Source organism: Petaurus breviceps, unplaced genomic scaffold, assembly GCF_028583685.1.
Source record: "Petaurus breviceps papuanus isolate PSGF00001 unplaced genomic scaffold, PetGlider_PUasm1.0 186, whole genome shotgun sequence".
In the NCBI taxonomy this organism is placed as follows: domain Eukaryota; kingdom Metazoa; phylum Chordata; class Mammalia; order Diprotodontia; family Petauridae; genus Petaurus; species Petaurus breviceps.
In genome coordinates, this window is record NW_027185798.1 from 43,951,389 (window position 1) to 43,960,971 (window position 9,583).

Genomic DNA, 9,583 nt, shown 5'->3' on the forward strand with positions numbered 1-9,583 from the left:
TGATTGTAGGGTCCTTTAAGGCTTCCTGGAATTTACCTGAAGGAAATGAAGGATACTCTGTTTTGGCATCTTGGAAATGTCTTCTTGCCCCAGATTCCTGCAAACTGACTCCTTTGTGTTTTTTTTTTCCTCAGTGCCTTCTTAAAAGTCTGAGGACAGATTTTCCTCCTTCCTTGCTACTGTATATCCTGAGACTGGATAGTGAGAAAGCAAACCCGAATTAGGAAGAATTATTTGTTATTCTCCTTTTGTTGATATTTCTTAAAGACACAGATATGTCTTCAAGACTCAGATACTTCCTGTGTGCCTGATAGAAAAGTAAGTGGATGAGGCAGCTAGGTGGCACATTGAATAGAGCACTGGCCCTGGACTCAGGAGGACCTGAGTTCAAATGCAGCCTTAGACACTTGATACTTAGTAGCTGTGTGACCTTGGGAAAGTCACTTAACACCAATTGCCCTGCTTTCCCCCCTCCAAAAAGACAAAAAAATAAACAACAATGAAAAATCAGTGGAAATGTTAGGAACACACAAAAAACCTATGCCATCATTCGAGATCATTTGACTCTCTTTCTCTCCTTGAAAATCCTATTCAAAACACACCCCTCCAGAAAGCCTGTCCTGATCAAGTCCACTTGACCCCAACCATACCTTTTCCCAGTGTCCTCAGCGCTTACCTACTCAGTCTGTACTGTTAGTTTGCACTCCAGTATCTTTTTGGGTTATGTGGTCTGAGTAATTTTTGCTCATGTGTCCTCTGTCTTCCATTAGAAAGGAAACTATTCCATGGTGGTGGACATCTAGGGGCACTTTGGAACTAGAAAATTATCCAGGCTATTTCAGCAGAACTTGACACACAAAGTGCTTGCTCAAGATCAGAGGAAGTCTAGGGAAACCATTAGAGTTCTTTGAATGACCAGTCATGATTTCATGGGCAAGTCATTCTGAAAATTAGCATGATTCCAGCTAAGTGAACAGGACCAAGCCTTTTGATTATAAGTCCACAGTTTGGTTTCAAGTACTTTTTCTAAATTTTCTAGATTACCTATTTGCAGGAAGGCCTGAATCCTGTTCATATCTCATTGGTCCCAATATCTGGTTCCCGAGGCTGTAATTAAAAGAGAAGCAATACTTTGATAGCAGATCCTAAAAGTGGAATGATACAAAGAGGATTTGCATGGTCGCTGCACAAGGATGGTATACAAAACCATGAAGCGTTCTGAATCAAAACAGAGAAGCCAGTCACACAATCAATAAATATTTATTAAGTATTTACTATGTGCCAGGCATAGAAAGTGAATCCTTAAGGACTGACCACAAAATTATAAAATCTTAAAGTTGGGATGACTATAGATTTAGAGGTTAATGGGACCCTAGAGGTCACTGAGTCCAACCCTTTAGTTTTACATGTAAGTCTGATAACCCTGTGACTGCCCTTCCAAATGCACTTGTTGGCCAGAGTAGAGGAACTTGTGCTAAGGAACAAGATAGAAAGGAATCTGATGCAGCTTTGAGAGCAGGTTGTGGTCAGAGAAGGTCAGAGGCACGAGGTGGTACAGAGGATAGAGCACTGGGCCTGGAGTCAGGAAGATTCATCCTCTTGAGTTCAAATCTGTCCTCAGATACTTGCTAGCTGTGTGATCCTGGACAAGTCTGTTTGCCTCGGTTCCCTTATCTGTAAAAATGACCTGGAGAAGGAAATGGCAAATCCCTCCAGTACCTTTGCCGAGAAGACCCCCGATTGGGTCATGAAGGATCAGATAGGACTGAAACCATTGGACAACAAAAACCAAAGTTAGAGGAAGAGTCTAGAGAAGCAGAGTTGGGGGCTTCTTTGCTGGAGTCTATTTGCTCTGCTCTGTATGAATGCTCCAGCCTGGACAAGAGGTAGATGGAGGTCCTGACCAACAACGTCAAGATAAGCATGTCCTTAGGACCAACTGTCTACCTCTTTCCCTCATGTAGTAGGTGCTGGGTTAGGAGTTTCTGTGTCACCATCTATATATAAACCCTACTGGAATTGTGATTCAAATATGTAAAAGGCATCACCTTGATTGTTTACAGATGAGTGGCCATGAGGAACTAAACAAACAAATTATTGATTTTTTGGGACTTGAGTTTGGTTGATCCTCTGTATCTGAGGTCGAGGAGAGGGCTGGACAGGTAGAGGCAGTTAGATGATGCATTCCTAAAGAAGAATCTGCTGTACAAAATTCCTGACTAAGAGTTATATAGCTTCTGTTTGAAAACTCCAGATATGGGGAACTTACTACCTGCGAAGACAGCCCATTTCTGCCTTTGGGAAGCTCCAAATAATATGAAGTTTTCTTTACATCAAGTTTAAAGTCGTCTCTCTTCAGTTTGAACCCTCTGCTCTTATGTCTTCCCTCTGGGACCAAGGAGAACAAGTAAAATCTTTCTTCTGTGTGATAGACTTTCAGAGAATTGGTAGCTGTGATGTCCTCCCCCTGTCTCCTCTCCTTGCAGCTGCATATCCCAAACTGCCCACTGATCTTTGAAGGGCACAGTCTTGAGGATCCTCCAAGTGCTAGTCACTCTTCTCTAGATTGCGGCTGTTGTGGTTACCTTCTCAATTGCTTCCCAACACATCACTCTTGGAACTGAACATGGCACTCCAGATATGAGTTTATTTGGGTAGCTGCATAGATGCAGCTATGCTAGAGTGGATAGAATAGTTGAGAGAGAGAGAGAGCACAGGGCCTGGAGTAAGGAAGATCTGGATTCAAATCGGACCTCGGATACTTACTAGCTGTGGGATAGTAAGTATCTAGTAAGTACCTAGGCGAGTCATTTTATCTCTAACTGCCTCAGATTCCTCAACTATAAAATGGGGATAATAATAGTAACTACCTCCCATCATTGTTGTGAAGATCCAGTAGACTTAGCACAGTGTCTGGCAAAGAGTAAAAGCTTAATAAATGCTTGTTTCCTTCCTTCCAGGACAAGTGGGATCATCTCTCTCTTTCTCATTTCTATGCTGCTATTAATTCAGCCTAAGATTGTGCTAAAGTTTTAGACTGCAGTATCATACTATTGACTCCAACTGAGTTTGTAGTCCACTAACCCCTACCCCTCGATCCTTTTACTCAATCATGAGACTTATGCCATTTACTTAAATGTACTGATGCCATTAACTTAAAAGTTCATTTTTGAACCCATGTACAACTTCACATTTATCTCAATTAAATTATGAGTTATTAGATTCTTCCCAGTGTTCAACCTGTGTCTTCTTTGTGTCTATAAATAGTACAAGATAACTAGACAATCCATATAGAAAGGCACTCCCCCCATATCTATCTATGTCTCTGCTGCCAACAGATGCCTCTGCTTCCTTTGTTGTACAGTTCCCAGAGAAGGCAACCCTGGACAATTCCCTTCTGTAATCCTCACCATTTTCCTCCTAGCCCTACCCTTCCTCCCTTCCCTTGAACTCCTTCATAGCTTATCATCAGTCTCCTTCCAAATCTCCACCTATTCTAAGACCTGGGAAGAGAACAAGAGGGACAAATATCTAAGCCTTTTAACCAGATTTCTGAGAGTCAACCTCCAAGCTGGTTGATGAGAATATTTTCTGCCTTCATCAGCCTAGTCATGACCAGTGTTATTTATTGTTAGATGAATGTATATCCAAATAAAACAGAAAATGAACAAATAAACATGGTGACAGAGCTGTAAAAATCCTGCCGGCTCATTCACTTGAAGAAAAGCTTGTGCGACTAATTAACCCGGGCAGGCCTCCGTAGTGTTTAGAAACAAGCTCGGAATTAATATCACCCTTCTCAGCCAGTGGTACCAGCCTCTAAATCTTTATGAGGCAGGAACAAGGGAGAGACAGAGCGAAAGAGACAGCTATAGAGACAAAGAGAGGCAGAGATAGAGAAAGATAGAGAGACATAAATGTAAATATGTCTACATCTATATGTATCTAGAGAGATGACAATGTTTCTTTCTGAGAGTGAGAGGCAAAGGGCAAAATGTAGAACCAATCTTGTTTAAGCACATTATGTATCTGCAGTATTGAAATCAGAATGTCACACGGAATTGTAAAGGGCTTTTGAGAGGTCATCTAGTTGGGTTTTTTCCCCTGTGCAAAGCTCAGTGACCCAAGGCTCTCCCCAGTCCTTCATAAAATTCATTTTGGCTTATCTTTGAGAGGATGACTCAAGTGGGGAGAATATGGTGGGAACATGGGTAACATAACCTGGGAGAGGTGATCTGAAAGAAGTGGCTTCTCTTTCTCCTCTCCTTGTTGTAGCCTCTAGCCAATTATCCTTCTGACCTTTTCTACATCCTCTCAACCTCACAACACTGTCCCAGCTGCTTTTGGTGACTTTGCTGGTAACAGGGAAGCTATTTGTCAGGAACTAAGGGAGAATAACTCAGGGAACATTGTCCTTGGATTATCAGGACCAATTTCACAGAAACACTGAGCTTTGCATCAAAGCTCCTGACTCTGCATGACTCCAGATTTGTTTTAGAAACAACAAAAAGATGTATGGATCAGGTACAGAGGAAGGACATCCTTCTCCTATCCCAACCAAGACAGAGGAGGTGGAAAGCAAGAGCTGATATGGGCCTCCCTCAGAAACCTTCCAAGGTATCTTATTGTCTATGGTATGACTAATGTGTTTTGCACTTGCCTGGCAGGGAGGGTTTGGGTCCCTTGGAAAGTCTTCCTAGTGGTCTGGTATCAGTGAGATCTGTTAGTATCTATTTTGGGAAAACTGTACTGTATGCTCTATATGAAGATGTGGAGAGGTCTTGGGTCCTTGTCTCAGCCATGAGAGCAGAAAATTCCTCACTGAAGTTGGGTTAGGGGTGAGGTATGGAGCAGAAACTAGGTAGAATGTCTGCCATCTTCATTCCTCCAATTAACCCCAAGAGCTTTTGGATTATGCCCAGACAATAAAGGGGGGCACAGCAAGGAGGGGAAAACACAAATCAAGAAGTAATGTTTTTTTTTGAAGGAGAAATTATAAATTGCAATTTAATCACATAATCACTTTGACACTCTCAAGCAAGCTAATTTCTTCCCTTGCCTCATTTCATCCACTTGGTGAGATGAATCTTAATGAATAATGTCCCATGAATATTTAATTTTTGATCAATTTGAATTTTCTCTTGTGTACCTGCTGGAGACATAAATCATCTTCCTTCTCACTAGCAGAGCAGACCTGGACTAGAGACTTCAGGTGGATTGCTACCTCTGGCCTAAGAACTGGTCTACCTGAAAAATTGGGTAGTGTTGGCTTGCTATCATTAATAGGGCTCATGATAACCTGTGAGCAGATGGATACTGCTACATTCAATCCAATTGAAAAAGTATTTATTACTTGCTTATTATGTTCAAAATACAGTGCTTGGCTAATTCTGGAATTGGGGAACAGTGTCCAGAATGGAACATAGAAGCAGGCTCTGGACTGTGCTCCTGATCCTTCCAACTCTGGCTCTTTCAACAAGGAACACTATTCTGGAAGAATCCTCTTTTCTGTTTGGACGTAGACTATCCGACTCTTTTTCAGGATTGATACTATCAAAATCTGCAGAGGGGGCGTGGTGGTTAGCACTGACATAGGCTTCAAGAATGACCTCACAAGAGGCAGAAATGGGGAAGAATCACTCTTTGCTGCCCCGTAATCTGGCTTTCCTCTATTGGAGTTTTATGATGGGTAATTTCTGTTTCTATGAATGGAGATACATCCCTCCTCTTTCTGGGAAAACCAAGTAGGGAAAGGAGAAAAGTCTTTAAATCTTCATGTCCCTAAGCCCAGGAATGATTCTCTTCCTTCAACCCTGTTACAAAAATTTTTGTTATGGGCATTAGAGAAAATGGAAAGGCAGAGAATGGACAGACCCCCACAGATGTCATTTTTCTATTATCATTATTATTTTATGACAGAAAGAGAAGAATTAATTACTGGCTATGTGGGATTCATATATGGAATGGTTACACCCACAGGCAGGGGAATGGACTAAATTACCTCTTGAAACCCCTTCCTTTCTGCCAAAGACTTGATGACTGGCCAGCCCCAGCTGCTGCAGTAAGTTATTTCCTCTGGAAATATCTTCAGCTTTATTTTCTTTAATTGATGAACTGTCATATTGGCAGCAATAGTGACTACACCAAAAGTTTGATATTCTAGAAATCAGGACTTTTTCTTTTTCTTCTGTGTTTTTCCTTTGTGAGTCTGGGAAAGAGCTAGTAATCTTGGACAAGACTGTAACCAGGAGAGTTCTGGCATCAGACACTGGAATTTGTGGTCGTTGCTCCCAGGCATATCTGCATTTGGGAAGAGCTATATCACTTTGGGTTTGGGAAAGGATCTTGGCATTTGAGTTCTGAAGTTGTCTCCTTGTATTCTGCTCCTCCCACTGAACTTTTTCTTTTAGAAAATGAGCACAAACCTTAATCTCCAGGGATACAATCCTCTGGTACACCCCTTAAGTAGAGGGGTGGAATTAGACAAGATTATTTTCTCTTATCCCCTAGAAAAAAGGGCAATGGAACAATAGTCTCATTGCTATTACTGAGTGCCTTGTGACTCCCTGCACTTTCTGTAGTCTTTCTGTGGGCATTATAGACATAAAATGACAAACCCTTAGAGTTAGAATTCACCTCCTATCTGTGGAACTTTGCCAACGCTGTCCATCCCTCATAGCTGGAATGCACTCCTTTCTCACTTCTACCTCTTAGAATTTTTGGTCTCCTTCAAAGCTCAGCTCAAGAGCCAACTTTGACCTGAAGAATTTCCTGACCCTTCCCCACTAACTGTTAGTGTTTCTTCCTTCCCCATTACTTTTTTTTTTAAAGCAATTGGGGTTAAGTAACTTGCTCAAGGTTACATGGCCAGTTATTTCTAGGTGTGGTGCTAAGTATCTGTGCCTGGATTTGATCCCCAGGTCATTGCGACACTGGAGCTGGTGCTGTTACTCGCTGAGCCACCTGGCTGCCCCTCCCCATTACTTTTATTGTCTATATATTTATTGTATTTGCTGTCTGTATCTTTTGTACATGCATATACAATGTATTGTATATGTGGATATATAGAACATATTTAAATAATATATAGATATCCATATAAATATCTCTCTCACATCTATCAATCTATTTATCTGTCTATCTGTCTGTCTGTCTGTCTATTTATCTGTAGATTGTTTTCCTGAAACAACATAAGCTCTTTGAGGGCAAGGGGCTGTTTCATTTTTCTCTTTGTTTTCCTTAGTGTTTAATTCAGTTCTGGAAATGTTTATTAGTTCAGTGATTTATCTTAGAGGGCATCTAGTCCAACACTTGCCTGAACCTCTTTTTCATTATCTATTATAAATGATCATCTAGGCTTTGCTTGAACATTTTCAATGACCTGAGCCCCAAGGATTTATCTGGCTTTCTGTGTGGAGATTGTCCCATCTCGATTGGGAGTATTTCTCTTGTGAGTATAAAGGGAGCAAGGACCCAAGGGCTTCTTGACTTTAGTTTGAGTATCTTCTGCAAAATTCTTCACAGAATTATAGAGCCCTAAAGTTGGAGAGGGGCTTAGAAATCGCCTGATCCAACCTCCCTCCATGTTGGAATTCCTTTTTTGACATACCCGACAGACAGTCTTCCAACTTCTACTTAAAGCTCTCAAGGAATGGAAAGCTATTTTCCTGTTGAGGCAGCCTATTCCCTTGATGCCCAAACAGAATTTATTAGAATGTTTTTTTTTCTTGAGTGGAATTTTCCTTTTCTGTAACTTCCATCTATTACTTCTGTGTCTTTCCCATGAAATGACTGAAGATGTCTACTCCTACTTTCACACAGCAACCCTTTCATTTCCCACAAAGATGGTTGTTGTGTCAAATCTCTTTTCTAATTAAATTAAATAATTATTAAACATCTGCCATGTGCCAGACACTGCTAGGTTGCTGGATATAAAGACAGAAATCAAATAGTCCCTACTTTCAAATAACTTTCATTCTTTGGGTGAGAAACAACATATATAGAAAATTAAATACAGAATATAATCAAATAATTTTTTGGGTAGAGGTGGAGGGTAAAACTTTAATGTGAAGGAAAGTTTGTTACCAATATAATGGGGGCTCAAGAAGGCACAGTAGAAAGGGTAAGGACATGGGAAAGATGAGGTTGACAGAGTGGGGTGGCCAGGCTGGGGAGCTTCATTCTAGGTGGTTTTCACTTCATTGAAGGTGTTCTGAGTAGAGCCATAGGGCAACAGATTGTCATGCCCTTTAGAGAAACAATAGTATAGGTGATTTGATACGCAGTTCCTAAATGAGTTGGCATTTGATTGGGGGATGGATATACATGCAGTGGGAAGTAAGATGACAAGTACTTCCTGATCCTTCCTGATGGTCCAAGCAAGGATCTGGGGAGGCCTTGGGCCTGTCTGGTTGTAGAGAATTGTCCTATGTTTGAGAGATTCACTCCAGTGCCCCATGGCCCCACCCCAAGGATGTGGCCAAACATTCTCAACTTTGTTTCTTATGATATTACTTCCAGAGATCCTACCAGCCTGACTGCCTTTCTTATAATATTCTCTAACTAATCTATTGAATTGAATCTATATCCCCAACTGGACAGAATACTATAGATAATTCATTAGCACAGAATACAATAGAATTAGCAGTTTTCTTGATCTAGGCCATATATTTCTATTAATTCCATCTGGAATTTTATTAGCTCTCTCTCTCCTCTCTCTCTCTCTCCTTTCTTTCCTTCCTTCCTTTTCATAAGGCATATTGCTAGCAAGCTCTTTATAGGTTGACATCACATCATTATTCAATATTTGGTTAAAGTTAGTCAGCTGCCATCTGATTCCAGACACTGTCACTGAGAACCAAGTCCTAGAGTGAACTCTTAGCAGGATATAGAGAACCCTTCCTCCAGCACCAGGGCCCTGGGTATCCTAGCTCTCCCTTAGTGCAATGTCAGGTCACCCTGGTAGGCTCGATGTTCCCAGAACCACATACTCCAAAACAATACCAGAAAATGTTTTATTTCAAGCTTCTGGGTGGTGAGTCTGAGTCTGAGAAGCTTTCCCCACTGCACATCCCCAGAACAGTCGGCATCTGCCTGTATTTACTGTTGCTGTTGATCAAAGCTGACAGCTGGAGCGCCAGGAGCCCTGACTATGGGCCCAGAATTGCTGACAAGAGGAAAAGGAATCAATAGGGCTGGCTAGACCTGAAGATTTCTGCTCCCTACTTTTCCACTGCCAGAATCCCAACTGTGAGACAGGGACTGTCAGTTTGAGACTTGGAGATGGGGAAAGAATTGACAACAGACACATTCATCCCAATCTAGGCAGAGATTAGTCCCTGGGTCTTCACTCTGTGTGGAAGGGAGAGATGGAATCAAGGCTAACACTCTACAGGGTGCAATGGACTACAGAGGGCAATCTGGCTTCATCCTTGTACTTTCATGAGGCAGTGGAAGCAACTGGAGTTAAGATTATGGAGATATTTCTTATGAGTTCAATTCAGCAAGTCCTTATTGGGTTCTGGCATCAGGAGGCTATGCTGGACTATTTATTTAATCAACGTTGGTTTAATTGATTAGAATT

General features: G+C 41.4%; 1 non-coding gene across 1 annotated transcript; it reads left to right on the forward strand.

The window, feature by feature from the left end:
* The first annotated feature begins 1,124 nt into the window (after positions 1–1,124).
* On the forward strand, positions 1,125–1,228 carry LOC138162959 (U6 spliceosomal RNA). Its single transcript, XR_011168759.1, has one exon. It is a non-coding gene; the product is annotated as a U6 spliceosomal RNA (small nuclear RNA).
* Positions 1,229–9,583: the final 8,355 nt, after the last annotated feature.